The sequence below is a fragment of the Zootermopsis nevadensis genome, unplaced genomic scaffold, assembly GCF_977971745.1.
Source record: "Zootermopsis nevadensis isolate Lab colony 2312 unplaced genomic scaffold, Znev_1.0 Znev_ptg000024l, whole genome shotgun sequence".
Lineage (NCBI taxonomy): Eukaryota > Metazoa > Arthropoda > Insecta > Blattodea > Termopsidae > Zootermopsis > Zootermopsis nevadensis.
Genome location: NW_028259156.1, coordinates 10,476,700 through 10,491,235, shown reverse-complemented (window position 1 = coordinate 10,491,235; position 14,536 = coordinate 10,476,700). Strand labels below are relative to the sequence as shown.

The following is a 14,536-nucleotide window of genomic DNA, read 5'->3' as shown; positions in this document are numbered from 1 at the left end:
TTTTATTAGGAAATCCGGAAGGAAATTGTGTGACTTGAGGTTATCACAGTGTTGAAGAAATATGTATGTTTTTCTTCTGGGTGTGATATATGGGTCTACATGCTGTTGTATGAGAATATAATTTGGATTAAACTGACCCAGGACTGTCCAGTGGCGGGCTTTTGTTATCGCGGTAATGAAAATGTGGGTTTCATGAAATACGGGGAATCTAACCAAATAGGTCATAATGAACTTCTAAAGAATTACTTCGCTTAATGAGGCTGATTAGTTGATTAGTTCTGTTAATGATTCTGATAATAAACAGCATGAAAATAACACATATGGTCCATTACTTTGTCTCCTACTTGTGACAGATGTGTGTACTGTCTGGTATGTAGTCCTTAAGTACCTGCTAAATACATGCAGAGATATTACAATCATAAATAAGACCCACCACACTGTCACGTTGGCCCATTCAAGAAATAAACTAATTTTGGACTGAACGACCATCATTTGAGTCCTCGTTAAGAGCGACTCTGGGGCCTCCACAATCTCGTATCAAATCGCTAATCGGGGTTCTTTTTTCCCCAGGGTAAAGTGGGTGAAACACTAAGCTTATTACCAACCTCCATCTAGAACCGAAATTAAGAATGTGTGGATGCATCTAATCCGTAATGCGCGTCTAACATTATTGAACTTAATGTGGGTATAGTATAGTACAGGCTGCCTATTCTGTCTTCATTAATTGTCTTAGTAGTTTTCCTTTAACTTTACCGTGGCCTACTTGATATCTGCAGCATCTAAATAGTGTTTAAAAATTCGCTTCCCACATCGAAGAAGACAAATCAGTATTAACATTGTCAATTCTGTTTTTATCTTGTGTTGTCTTTCATTATCCTCTTTTGTAATATTCGGGGGGCGGTCATTTAATACGATCGCACTAACCCCTCAGAGTCTGCAGTTACAAAGAGAGAGGTAAAATAAAATTGCCATTCAGTTCAGTTCTTAATTTAATAATAATACTAACAACAACAACACTATCACTTTCCTATTTTCATACGGTCCTCATTGTGACATCCACAGACACTGTGAGCGACATGCCGAGCTATTGAAAGTTGAACACGTCGGATTTTCTAAAACAGGTTAAAGCTGTTAACAAGTAGAGTGAAGTTTGTGAACCACAAAGTACATAGAGGACTGCCTAAAGCTCCTAACATCATCCTTCTTCACCGCTATCGCTCAAAGCAGCGGCTACGACCCACCGTATTTATTTAATATATATTTTCTTCTATCAATCATCTCTGCCATTAGCATTTTGAAAGGATGGCAAGGCAGGGAAGTGAAGTTGTTCATTACTTTCCCTGAAGACTAATATTTATACTAAATTCAGATACTCTTCTTCGCCAAAGTGTTTTAATTCTAACTTTGTAGACTATTAGCAAGGCTGTGCAGGAATGGAAGAACAGCGCATTGGGTGGGATTCAGCTATTGAGCACAGGCAAGTTAAATTCAGTTATGTATGCAGATGATCGGGTATTGATTTCTAAATTGGAAGACGACGTGCAGATTTTACTACGCAGTTTAAATACAATAGCAGAAGAAAAAAACAGTTTAAAAATGTCAAAAACAAAAGCAGTGGAAATGTGAGGCAATATCAGACTAGAAGTAGTGACAGACGAGAAAGTAATTAGGAAACTGTATTTCATAATTTAAAAAGGACATAGATTACTAAACATATAACAGATTTAAAGCCATAATAAAAAGATGTTTAAGCAAACAAATGACGGACCATACTAAATTAAGATTACGTAACACGACATCGAAGGCAACGTTCACATATGGAATGAGACGTGGGTTTTCAATACAAAGACAGCCAACGTTTGTAAACAGCACAGTTAAATTTTTTAAGACCAAAACAGGTATTTTCAAATGTTGACCACAAGAGTAATACATACAGGTAGAGAAAGATTTAAAGTTCAGAATATAGTGGGTTTATTTGTGGTTTGCATGTAGGAGAGGTCGTGATTAATTTAATAAATTATCAAAGGGATTGCTATTAAATTTGGCATTGAGCGGTCAACACTAAGAGCTGTCGGTTAAATTTAGTTTAATCCGCCAGGTAAAACATTTCACTTTACTCTTAGTTCATATAAAATTGTATCGATTTTCTGAAAGAAAGAGGTCGTCATAAAAATTATACATGACAAATATAAAACGTTACAATGTACAGGGTGGGTGGGAAGTAAGTAGACATTGAGAATGGTTATAACCTCTATATTTCCAATGCATAGCGATTATTTAATGCCTACTTACTTTCCACCCACCCTGTAGATCAGACATCTCTCACTCACGGCCCGCTAGCCCCATGCGACTCTCTTCGAAGTTTTATGCGTCCTGTCTCAGTTCTCCAATTTTACGTGTCGTGGGGCTCCAAATATAAATTTTTAATACATTTTAAGTTTCAGATGCATGCCAAATGGCTGTTTGTGTTCTGATGTTTCATATGTTATTGAAATAAAGTGTAACTGTGTTTCACGGAAATTCACATTTGTGTGTGCTTCTGGGAAAAAAGGGGGAACGAAAAATATATCCTATGCTTAAACCTGGAGTTATTAAAAGTATAACATTGTTTTCCATCCATATGATGACACCCCCTCCCGAACAGTCACTCTTTTTTATGCGGCAGTCAGTAGACACTTGAGTGTGACATGACTGGCTACAGCTTCTGTTGGAACGTTTTTCGACACGATAAGCATTTAATGAAATTCACGATAAATATTATTTACTGTCTTACTGTGTTATTAGCTAGTAATGCACTAAAGATCGAGGTCAATGAGATATACAAAATCGGAAATCACTATTGGAGTTCACGCTTGCAAACTTGTTTCTTTTTTATAAATACCAATGATTTGATGGGCGTAGACACAGTTTGGTGGTTTGTCGAGCCGGGCTCTTGGGAAAAATTTTGTTCCTCATGTCTATTAGAAGAAGGACAAAATCTATGAACATAATACAGTAATACTAATTGCAATGAACCATTGGCAGAACTCTTTATTAGATTTGCATCACTGGTAGTTACTGGTATAGACTCCTCTAGAAAGCTCGGAAGATGAAAACTCAATTAGTGTTCTATTCGGAACACCGGACCATGTACAAAGTCCAGAAACCCAATAATACAAACCTTCCCAAACATTTTGCGGGTATTAGAAGCATTGGCTGATGGTGTTCACTCCAGGGGCCTGTAAAATCATATATTGTAAAACGTGAAGTTGTCCCTATGCTTAATTAAGTACCACGCCAAGCCGAAATATTCTGAAGTGGAGGTAGAGCTCCATGCATTTTTTAACATCGGCATTAGATGGTGATGAGAGGTAAGCCTCACTCCATTTCTGCTGTGCGCTTTGGGAAAGAAAGGACTTTGAGTTAGAGGTTTAATAAACCCCAGATGTTGTGGCGAAGAAAAAATCCCTTCACCTGTCGTGAAGAACGTCGGCTTACCCATAAAGTGACTGACATATTCCCTATCACAATCAGATCATTTACTTTTAAAACATGTTTCTCAGTAACTGAATTCATAAAAGTAAAATATTTGGTACGAAAACGAGTTCCCATCAGAATAAGGCATCTCTGGAATGAAAGACATGTTACACAGGATTTTATAATTTCGCATTCATCCCAGCATCGCAAACCAATAAACAAAAAGAATTTTATTAAAAATGTATAACTGTGTTTTAAACGTAAAGCCGCCATACAAACTGTAGCATGCATTAAAGTTAATGATTTATGAAAGGAAAAAGGTATGGAGCTTTTGTCATGTTATTTTCCATTTTCCTGGAAATTCCCTTCATAAATGTTGCATATTTCCCTCAGCTCTCACAGGATTCTACATTGATTGACGCTAGCGTAATTTCTACCTCACTGCATAGCACAGGCCATGTTGGTATTGTCGATTAAAAGCAGATAAAAAGGACCAAGATGACATGATGTTCAAACCGATTTTCAGGAGGAACAGGTCTTATTAACATTTGTAATAACAGTGTCACATAACAAAGTCCATCGAAAAAGTTACTGACTGAATCTGTTTCTTTGGAATTAAGAGTTAATTTCGTAAGAGACCGTATTACACCATGAAAGTATTTCGAACTTAAGCCTTAAAATTCAATTAGAACTCTTAATAACTGAAAAAATTATTTATTTAACATACCTAATATGTAGATTACTTAAGCACCAGTAACTATAAAAGCGCAGTGATAACTGTGTATGTCATTAACTTTCAACAACTCTGCGTTGTGCCCACGAAATGTACATATGGGTTTCATGTGATTATTAATTAACCTATTAATGTTTGTAATGGAGACGCGTTGTTTAGTCTTTGAGGCAGGAACTGAGTTTTTAAATACTATTTAAATGTGATTCAAGCACCAGAGTGTTGATCGTGTACCAAAGTATCTAATAGAACACAAATCAGTCATTCGGTATAAACACAGTATCTGAAGCCAGGCACCTTCAGAACACCTTTTTCAAGCGCGTTTCAACTTCTAGACTTTCAAATAGGTCTCTTGTTACAGAAGTCTGAAATAAAATTAACTTTTGTCACGAGTTTTCGCCTGTCGGTTTATATCACACGCGCATTTTCTTATGTCTCACCTGATCACAAAAAATGAACTCTGAGGTTTATCACCGTGCTCACAAAAGTTTTAAACCAGCAGTCTACAATTGCACACCCCTTTTATGTAAAGTCCATTTTAACATTATCTTAGGTTTCTCGTCGGAAATATCGTATGCGTTCATAATTGCCGGTACCCTTACATGTGCTACACTACCCATATTTCGTATTTCATTTGATTTGATGACCCGAAAATTGTTAGATAAATTAAAGTATTCATAGACTATGTACAATAATTTCCTCCAGTTTGGTATTAACGTCTTCCTTCACATTTTGTAATCAACGAACAACAATTTAAGCTGAAGTAAAATACAAGGTTTCACACCCATATGCACTAACAGGTAAAACAATAGTTTAGTCTTTATTCTTTCTGATACGGCACTGGTTAATAGAATGATTCTGAACAGATGGACGGCAGACACTTCTCTAATAACCACTAAATAAAAATGACTAAGCTGGTACTGTAAGAATATGTTTTATTGTTGCGTTTTTAACTACGCTATTTCAGCTGCGTAGTTTGTATAGCGCAGAATGGTAGAAATAGTAAGAATTGCTAATTTGTAAAGAAGAACCAGCTATGGACTACTTTAAATTAATATCCGAGAAATTTTCTTGAGTACTCAGATTTGAACGTGGGAGCTTCAGAACAAGAAGTAGGACAAATCATCAACGACGTGTGGTAAAGAATGAATATGAATCTATAAACAGTAATTGTTGCTTACCTATCTGTGTTTGTAGCTACGAGAAATATGGTAGCCTAATTTGTGTTCATCTGCGTTTTGAGAAGTGCTTAAAACATGAAGGAATTCCTTGTTCTTGTAAGATTTGAGGTTTTAACAGTGGTAAGTATGAAGATTTCTGTCTCTGGGTTGTTGCGCTGTGTAGTCTGGTCGATGTTTACCAACGTTTCAGAGGTCATACTGCCTCCGTCATCAGGGCGATGAGTATGAAGATTTCTGTCTTCTGGGTTGTTGCGCTGTGTAAACTGGTCGATGTTAACCAACGTTTCAGAGGTCATACTGCCTCCTTCATCAGGGCGATGAGTATGAAGATTTCTGTCTTCTGGGTTGTTGTGCCGTGTAGACTGGTCGATGTTTACCAACGTTTCAGAGGTCATACTGCCTCCATCATCAGGGCGGTGAGAATGAAGATTTCTGTCTTCTGGGTTGTTGCGCTGTGTAGTCTGGTAGATGTTTACCAACGTTTCAGAGGTCATACTGCCTCCATCATCAGGGCGGTGAGTATGAAGATTTCTGTCTTCTGGGTTGTTGCGCTGTGTAGTCTGGTCGATGTTTACCAACGTTTCAGAGGTCATACTGCCTTCATCATCAGGGCGGTGAGTATGAAGATTTCTGTCTTCTGGGTTGTTGCGCTGTGTAGTCTGGTCGATGTTTACCAACGTTTCAGAGGTCATACTGCCTCCATCATCAGGGCGATAAGTATGAAGATTTCTGTCTTCTGGGTTGTTGCGCTGTGTAGTCAGGTCGATGTTTACCAACGTTTCAGAGGTCATACTGCTTCCATCATCAGGGCGATGAGTATGAAGATTTCTGTCTTCTGGGTTGTTGCGCTGTGTAGTATGGTCGATGTTTGCCAACGTTTCAGAGGTCATACTGCCTCCGTCATTAGGGCGATTCTTAGTATGAAGATTTCTGTCTTCTGGGTTGTTGCGTCGTGTAGTCTGGTCGATGTTAACCAACGTTTCAGAGGTCATACTTCCTCCATCATCAGGGCGATGAGTATGAAGATTTCTGTCTTCTGGGTTGTTGCGCTGTGTAGTATGGTCGATGATTCGAATCGCCCCGATGACGGAGGCAGTATGACCTCAGAAACATTGGTAAACATCGACCAGACTACCGGACGCAACAACCCAGAAGACAGAAATCTTCTTCCTTGTTCTTGTTTGCAAACTGTTGTCGCAAAGGAATGCGTCTTCCGCTTTCGCCTATTTTCTGTGATAGTGGCAAGGAGAACAAACAGTCTGGTCAGTGTGGTTAGAATTATTTATTGGTTCAGAATCAGGAACGGACAGCCATTGCTCCTTCTTTACTTTTTCCATCCCGAAGCTCTTGTTAGTCCCCCACAGGACCGTAATGTAATTCAGTATAGCAGGAAATGTAAGAGTTTCGGGGGAAAAAAACCTTTTTCTTCTGATAAAACCATTGCATACAGATGCAATACCACAACATTTTGGTTATGTAATAGCCTACATTCGAAGCCTCAAGCTCGCCTAGAGCTTCTAACAGCTGCAAACAAGGAATTGCCATTCGTTTATAGATGGTAGCATTAAAAATTCGGAGACCGTTCCCGAAAGAGTTTCTGCTGCATTTTAACTTACATCCAACGCTAGTATTCATGACACACAGAAAATACGAAAACGTTCAAAGAGTACAGGCAATTTTAACTAACGCCGTGGAACAGAGTCTTTCTTGAGAAGCTAAATAGTCACTCAGCTTGTCAATAAATTCTTCGTTCTTAAAAGAAGTACAAGGTTCTTAATTTTTTTTGGAACAGATCGCTACGGATCTCTGTCTCGAGCCAGATAAACTTAGTCCACATTCTCGCACCCTATTTCTACGATCATATTTAATATTACTCTCCCATCTACGTATTTTATCTTCCTAGGTGTGTCTTCTTTTCAGCTTTCCAAACAAAAATTTTGTATTCATTTATAATCTGTCCAGTGCATGCTACATGCTTCACCACTCTCATCCTCCTTTAATTTAATCATCCTAATAGTAATGGGGATTTTAGTTTATCTCAGCATTGAAAAGGATAGCGTATGTAGACTTTGCTTCTACATGACTGTCGTTGTCTTTTGAGAGTGACACTTCTGTAGGCCTGGCACATTAACATAGCTACTCCATTGATAAAATATACCAAAGAACAACGATATGTGATCCGGTTTTTATGGTTAGAGATTGTGGAAATTAATTAAATTTACGGAAACGTGTTAGGTCAGAATGGCGATACTGTGTAATTAATAAAGAAATTAAAAATGGAAGGCTAGAGTGACAGGAGGACGGACGAATGTTGATAATTGGGTTTGTGGCAGGTCGTCTACTGTAACACAGGGTTGAATTTAAGGAGCAGGTGTGTCAGTGTGTACTGGACAATTAGCATTCTCGAAATTTAATTTGAAAGAACCCACAAAATTCTTTTGTTCTTGGAATCGACAAACTCAAGGGCTCTGTAACCAAAGGCCTGCGTTAATAGGGATTTTAAAAGGGGATTGACCCTCGAAGAAAATGATGTAAGTTTATAACATGAAAATAATACAGAAAATTAAAACAATATGAAACACTGGAAACATTTGCACGAACCTCTGTAGCCCTCCCTACGTCTAATATTGTTCTGCACAACATGCACTTGCCTATTCCAGCCAGATCCTATTAGGGCAGGAATCAGTACAAAATTAGTTACGAATGATACCAATATTTTTCCGTCCATTTTATCCATTGTCGAGTTTAATTACTATTAATATACTGATATAGCAACGGCACAGTTAAGCTTTCTGACGGGTAGGTCCTTCGTTAATTTATAATTCAGTAAAATTTCTGTTGGATTTATACTACAGGGATTTAGTTATATCACTTTATAATTACCAACAGCGTTATAATCCCAAAGGCTTACTAATCAACAGAAATCCATACAGTGTACCGGTAAGCTTAGTTTGTGCTTGTTATTATGGCTTTAATAGCACAATTTTTAAGCTACTAATTCCGTATTCTATCCTCCCGCCATGTTACATAAAATGTGATGAAATTTGGATCCACAAATGTATGTAACATTTCTCTGTACTGCCAGTTATACCTGTTTTTTGTAACGCACTTGAGAGAGATGAGAACTGTGTACGAAATTGTGGTTGACAAACCTGAATGGAAGGGAGAAGTCGGAAGATCTAGGCGCAGATGGATTAAAATAGGAAGATAAGATATTAAGAGGCAGGGTAGAAGTGTGTGGACTAGAATCATTTTGCTCACGATAGGCACCAGTGGTGGGTTCTTATGAACAGGTAAGTTCCTTCGGGCTTCATAAAATGCGAGGAAAGTTATTGACTGACTGAGCGACTGTAAGCTTTCCAGTAAAAACTCTGCTGCATGTAGTTATTTAATTTTGGTAATTCTCGATTTTATGTAGGGCACATGGTCTTTTTATTTATCGAAGTATGTGATTCGGCTCCATGACATGAAAATTTATGGGAGATTTGAGGTAGAGCTCCACGCATTCTTAAACTCTGCACTAGATGTAGGTGGGTGGTCAGCCTTATGCTCTAGTTGCTTCATGCCTAGGAAATTTCCCCTGGGATCCATTGGATACGAAGCTGGGTGAACTCCAGGCCGACTTGCATGTCGTGGGGAAGAGAAAAATTCCTTCATGGATCGAACCCTGGTCGTCCACCCGATAGCCAGTCACTTTGCCCTTAGAACATTTGTAGGAACTTGAATGCCAGGCTTTAAATTGCTTACAGGACTTCTGAACATCTTCTTAACTATTTCCATGGAGGAGCCTCCTCCTCGAGAAGCTGACTGTCGCTCAGTTAGTCAGTAAATAACTCAAAGATTCAGTACCGTGTTCTCAAGAACCCGTCACTGGATTCTGTTCCCGGAAAGACGAAATTCTCACACCGCGTCTCTTGAAAATCACTTGTACGCCAAGGTGATCTACCAAGTGGTCGTCATCTCTCCCACTTTCTCACGAATCTGATGCAAGTGTGTGGTGATGACATTCTTATTTGTGTACGTGACTGTAAGCATATGAATATTAATCAAAGGTTTAAATACTAATTACATACTTACATTCGTGTTTCACAAATCAAAATACTTTCGTACTGGGATGCTGTTTTAAGGATTTATAAATTCTGCCATTATTATCAAAAAAGCGGCATAGAATATCACACACCAAGCTTCACCTTGACCATACTTTTTTGTTCAGTTTGAAACCATTTTAATCCCATATTCCTTGATTTATGAGGCAAGACAGTCTTATAGTATTGTATGAGACGAATTTTCTATTTTCTTTTTAATACGGTTTGAAAACGTTTACAGATTTTCGTGAGAGCTGTTGAGCATCACACAACCTGGAGTTTTCAGACCTTATAATTTCTGCACCTTGAAACGCCAATATGTCTTCATGACGTTGAGGTTAAGCGCAGGAATAACTTTTACCCTTTTTATTTTTTTACATAATTAATACCAGCGTGGCTGCCTTTGAAATTTTGCGGTAGGCGCAACGTTAGCATTGCTCAATGTAGGGTACGCCTATTGAAATTGTGTGGTAACACGCATTATAGAAATTTGCAACTTATTTTACGATATTCCTTCTTGTGGGATATAAAGTATGAACGTAGTAGCCATACGAAATTACATTTAACGTTCAGTTTGTTGTAGATAAATAAAACAGTACGGAAGTTAATTCGCATGAAGTTTCGTATGCTAAAATCTAAATATAGTTACAAATTCTACATGCTACATTTTTTTGTATAGTGACAATTACGTACATGACGACTGTGTGAAACTTTAATATTAGTCTGTAGAATATTGGGAGCAGTAGTGTAAGTCCTTGGACGAGAATCAAACCATCACAAGGAAAACCCATAAAACGCAAACATTCGAGCTCTGAACGGGTTTCGAATTCATGATTACGTATTTTGGGGTCTTTGCGTGAGACCAGCTACAAAACTTGAGGAGTTTATGATGGTACTGAAAGGAGATAAACATTTCTGAAAAGAAAAGAAAACTTTCCTGAAAAGCGAAACGGTCCTTGTAAGTATAGGCTTACTATTCTGTTCGCTGCACATTCATTGGTTATTTTCGAGAACATGAGAACCGACAGGTGAAAGAGTAAAAGAACCGGAGATGGGATTTTAGCTTGTAATTCCACTAATCTCTTGAAACCCATTCCTCCTGCCAGGCTATGAGTGTCGGCTCCATGCCCTATTTAACTGTTTCAGTTATTTATTACGTTAGTCCTGTATAATTCGTACTATGATTAGCTTCTTCCTTTCTTGATAGACTCAAGGCCTTTTTTATCTGCAAGACTGATATCGCTTTTAATAGATTTGAATTAAGAAATTATAATACCGCATTTCCTCCGCTTTAAGACGTCATCTATTGTATGTAAGAATCATCTTTGATTTAGTAACAGATTTTCAGGAAAAAATACGCTATATCGATTTTTAGGCGTCATAAAATGTAAGACACACCCCGATTTCAGAAATTTAAAAATGTGGGAAAGTGCATCTTAAAATCTAGGAAATACGGTATTATTCATCTATTCATTTTCGATATGCACCAACATTTTTAATTGATTTGCAAGCAATAAACGTGATATTTGCATTACATAAAACCATTATATCGCTATCGTATTCTTTATGTTGTCCTGCAGTTGTTAAGATGCCACAGCCTTTTTCACAATGCATAAAGTGATCAATGTTAACCGCTGTTTCGCAGAACGAATGAAGAAAGATAATGGATTTAAGAACATAAAAGATGAACAGAAGGGGGAAAGATTATGATAGGCTGGAAAGAAGCTTGATTCTAAGGCGAAGGCCTCACGTCGTCTAAACCATACAGACAAGAAAACTAATATAATCTTAGAATTAGCTCAATTTAAGGCGTTGTAGAGTCTTTGTACACCCTTAGATTATTTTCGTTGTGCCGATATATAGTTTTGTAACACACCCAACAGTTTAAGCTCCTTATATAAATTTTATTTTGTAAACTGACGTCTAAATCTTAATTAAAGTAACAAGCAGTCACGCCGAATTATTTTGTTTGAAAACGTTTGACTTAAATCATTTTAGAATTAAGTGATTTGTTTGGAAACAAAATAATTGCCCTACGTATTTTCCGAGAAGATGATAAGAAAGCTTTGTAACAAAACTGTAATGTAGTGAAGCAATACGAACTGAATTTGTGTGGTCACACGCCTCCACATCTGACGGCGATAATGAATAAAAACTTCACGCTCTGGCAATTGCCAGTGGATATTCATAATATTTTCTTTGCGACCAATTTAATTGAGTGATTTTATAGTTTTAACAAGAGAACACGAATTCCTGGTGTTCCAGAACCAAATGATCAGGATAACATACCGAAATGAATGTAACAAGGAGTTTTATAACTGTACTATTCACGTAATATTGTTAGGACGATTAAATCAACTCGTAAGATGGACGAGATAAAAATCATGAGGTGATTCGGGTGAGACAGGCGTGTTAGAATGGATCTTCGAGAGGTGGACTGTGAAAATGTGAATTGGATTGTACACTTTAAGGATCGAGGTCTATAGCGAGGTTGTGTGATGACTTTGAACTTCAGGATTTAATAAGAGAAGAAATCGCTTGTTCATTTCAATAACCATCTTAACCGTCCTTAAAGAATGTCGTAAGAAGTAACTTGAATAGTTCATAGTATCCTTTTCCAGGGAGAGTTCGGTGCTTTTGTAACTCTGCTAAAGCTCCAGTACACGTATCTTAGACCCAGTTGACTGATATTGTTTATCCAAGGTGAAGCTTTTACGATCTTCTGAAAAGTCCACTTTTATGGTGTGTCAGGAAAGAATTATGTGTCGGCTTAAGGGCAAACTGCATGCTGTGCGGTTCCTTTCCTGGGATGCTGTTTGCAGCAGTACACCTACCATTTTATGATCTTATCATCACATTTTAACCAGTAAATAGTTTTGTTCCTATCAGTATGAATTATCGCCGGTTATTCGTATATTGACATATCTTAGATAAAATTTTATCCGTTTTCTCTTTTCTGGACTGGTTTATGGTCGGTCGAAACATGTTTCATAGTGAAAAAGCTGTGTTAATCGCTTTTCATTTATTTCGCAAACTTTAACGTATAAAACGATTATTGTAAATACCTGATATAAGAAACAATAATTAAACAAATCTTCGGCTAAAGAGTGTGTTTATAAGGTGATCATAATGAATTAATATTTTACGTGTTTCGTGCGAAGAATACATTGTTAAAAATCAAACTCTGTATTGTGTATAAGACAAAGTATTCGTTTATATCCGTTACTGATTAATGTTGAATACGGATTGCAGTTTGATTAGACAAATGTTTTGTAAGGCCAGATATCAACACAAAATGAACTAACGTAAATTACTTTTGTGTTTACATGAGCTTTGCGTTTGCTGGTGGTGAAGGAATGGGCATTGCACGGCCCCGTGCGAATAAGGCAAACAAACAAATATTTGTTATTACTCAGACGCTCATTCCTTTATTAACTGGATACTACAAACACTGCACGTGGGCTAATTTTTTAGAATATAAAATAACCACGAACCGGAAGCATGAATTTTATAGTTAGCTTTGGTCTGACGACGTGGCCAGAGTGCGAAACTTAAAGGTCATATCAGACAAATTTGAGTTCTGCAGAATATTTGCCACAGAATACAATACATACTAATGCAATTCTTTATTTTAACTTGACTCAACAGCTACAGAAGCCAGTTATAGAGGTAGCACGTGAGGACAGAATCAATATGAAGTACAGAAAACATCATAAAAATGGAAACAAATATAAAATAAATACACATAATTAGTCTAAACACTAGATGATGATTCATTAATAAACAAATTGTAAAAAGGCTATATAATTATGCTACACAATTTAATTCATTCATTTAATTGCTTGACAACAGCCAAATAAAGCCAATAACAGCCAAGAACTAAACCAGAGTACAGGATAAGCTATAATAAATAATTAAATTCATTTCAATGATACTAAACTAAAACATTATAAATAATAATAATAATCTGTAACTTATTGCGAATTGAAATGCAACAGAAGAGCAGAATGACCAAAATTAACGTTTAATGTTTGCGACAAAGTATTCCTTAGTGGCAGTAATAGTGACACTACGTAAATTGGATTTCAGTGAGCAACAATTCTTTCTTGTGAATAAGATGCTAACGCCATCATCAGACTTAATCAGAACAGCCAGATGCAAGATGTAAAGAAGGCGCGTAGAAACTGCCTGCGTACACTATTACACTGCTTTTCTAATTTCTGTTAGGCCTATATTTCTGAGATAAATTCTACAAAAGCATGATACTGTATGGACCTGCATTAAATCCTGCCTGAAAGTGAACCTGAATTAGGCCGAAATATATTCATAAGCTAAGGTTTTATATTTTAAAGGTCGATCCTGCTGTGTTAAAATTTAGTACAGTAGTTTAACATCGAGGACAACCAAAACACGGAGTTATGCAAACAGGCTTTTAAAATAATGAGATTTGTAATGCTAATAAAATCTCCTCGTCCGTAATTCCACACCTTCTTAAGCTTTTACGCTATTCCTGAAAATTCTGGAACGAACCGGTGACTACGTAATAATGCGCTGGTGAACTGAGGTTGTGTCGATACTTGTTCGTGTCAGATTGAGTAAGGCCCAGGAAGAGACACGCGAAATTGTTACCCATTTTTGTGGCGTATCGAAAGGAATAGATCTATTCTCCTTTTCAGTATACATACTTTCTGTTTGCGTTGTTTGCTATTTTACATCCATCATTTGACTGAATACCTAATTTCTTATAGGATTTGAAGCTTTCTAGGCGAGTACAATCAATAAAATCTTCTCGGGCAATCAGCCGCGTTAACTGCCTTCTGCGACTTCCGAGGTATCCAGTCACATCAGAACCCTGATGATGCGGACAGAGTTGGTTCGCGAATGTCGGTTTATTACGGTAACCAGTTAACGCGGCTGATTTCCCGAGAAGATTTTATTGACCTAATTTCTTATTGTCGAGAATTAAAATATATGACTGACAAAGATAAACTAAATCACAGATATTGACTGATTATAAACTTAACAACATTACAACGTTAAAAAGACCTATATTGTGTTTTCCCTTGTATTTCGTTAAATAGAAC

General features: G+C 37.2%; 1 protein-coding gene across 9 annotated transcripts in view; it reads left to right on the top strand.

The window, feature by feature from the left end:
* Positions 1-14,536, top strand: part of LOC110831967 (retinal guanylyl cyclase 2) — a 117,604-nt gene that overhangs the window by 24,279 nt on the left and 78,789 nt on the right. The gene's annotated exons all lie outside the window — the stretch shown is intronic.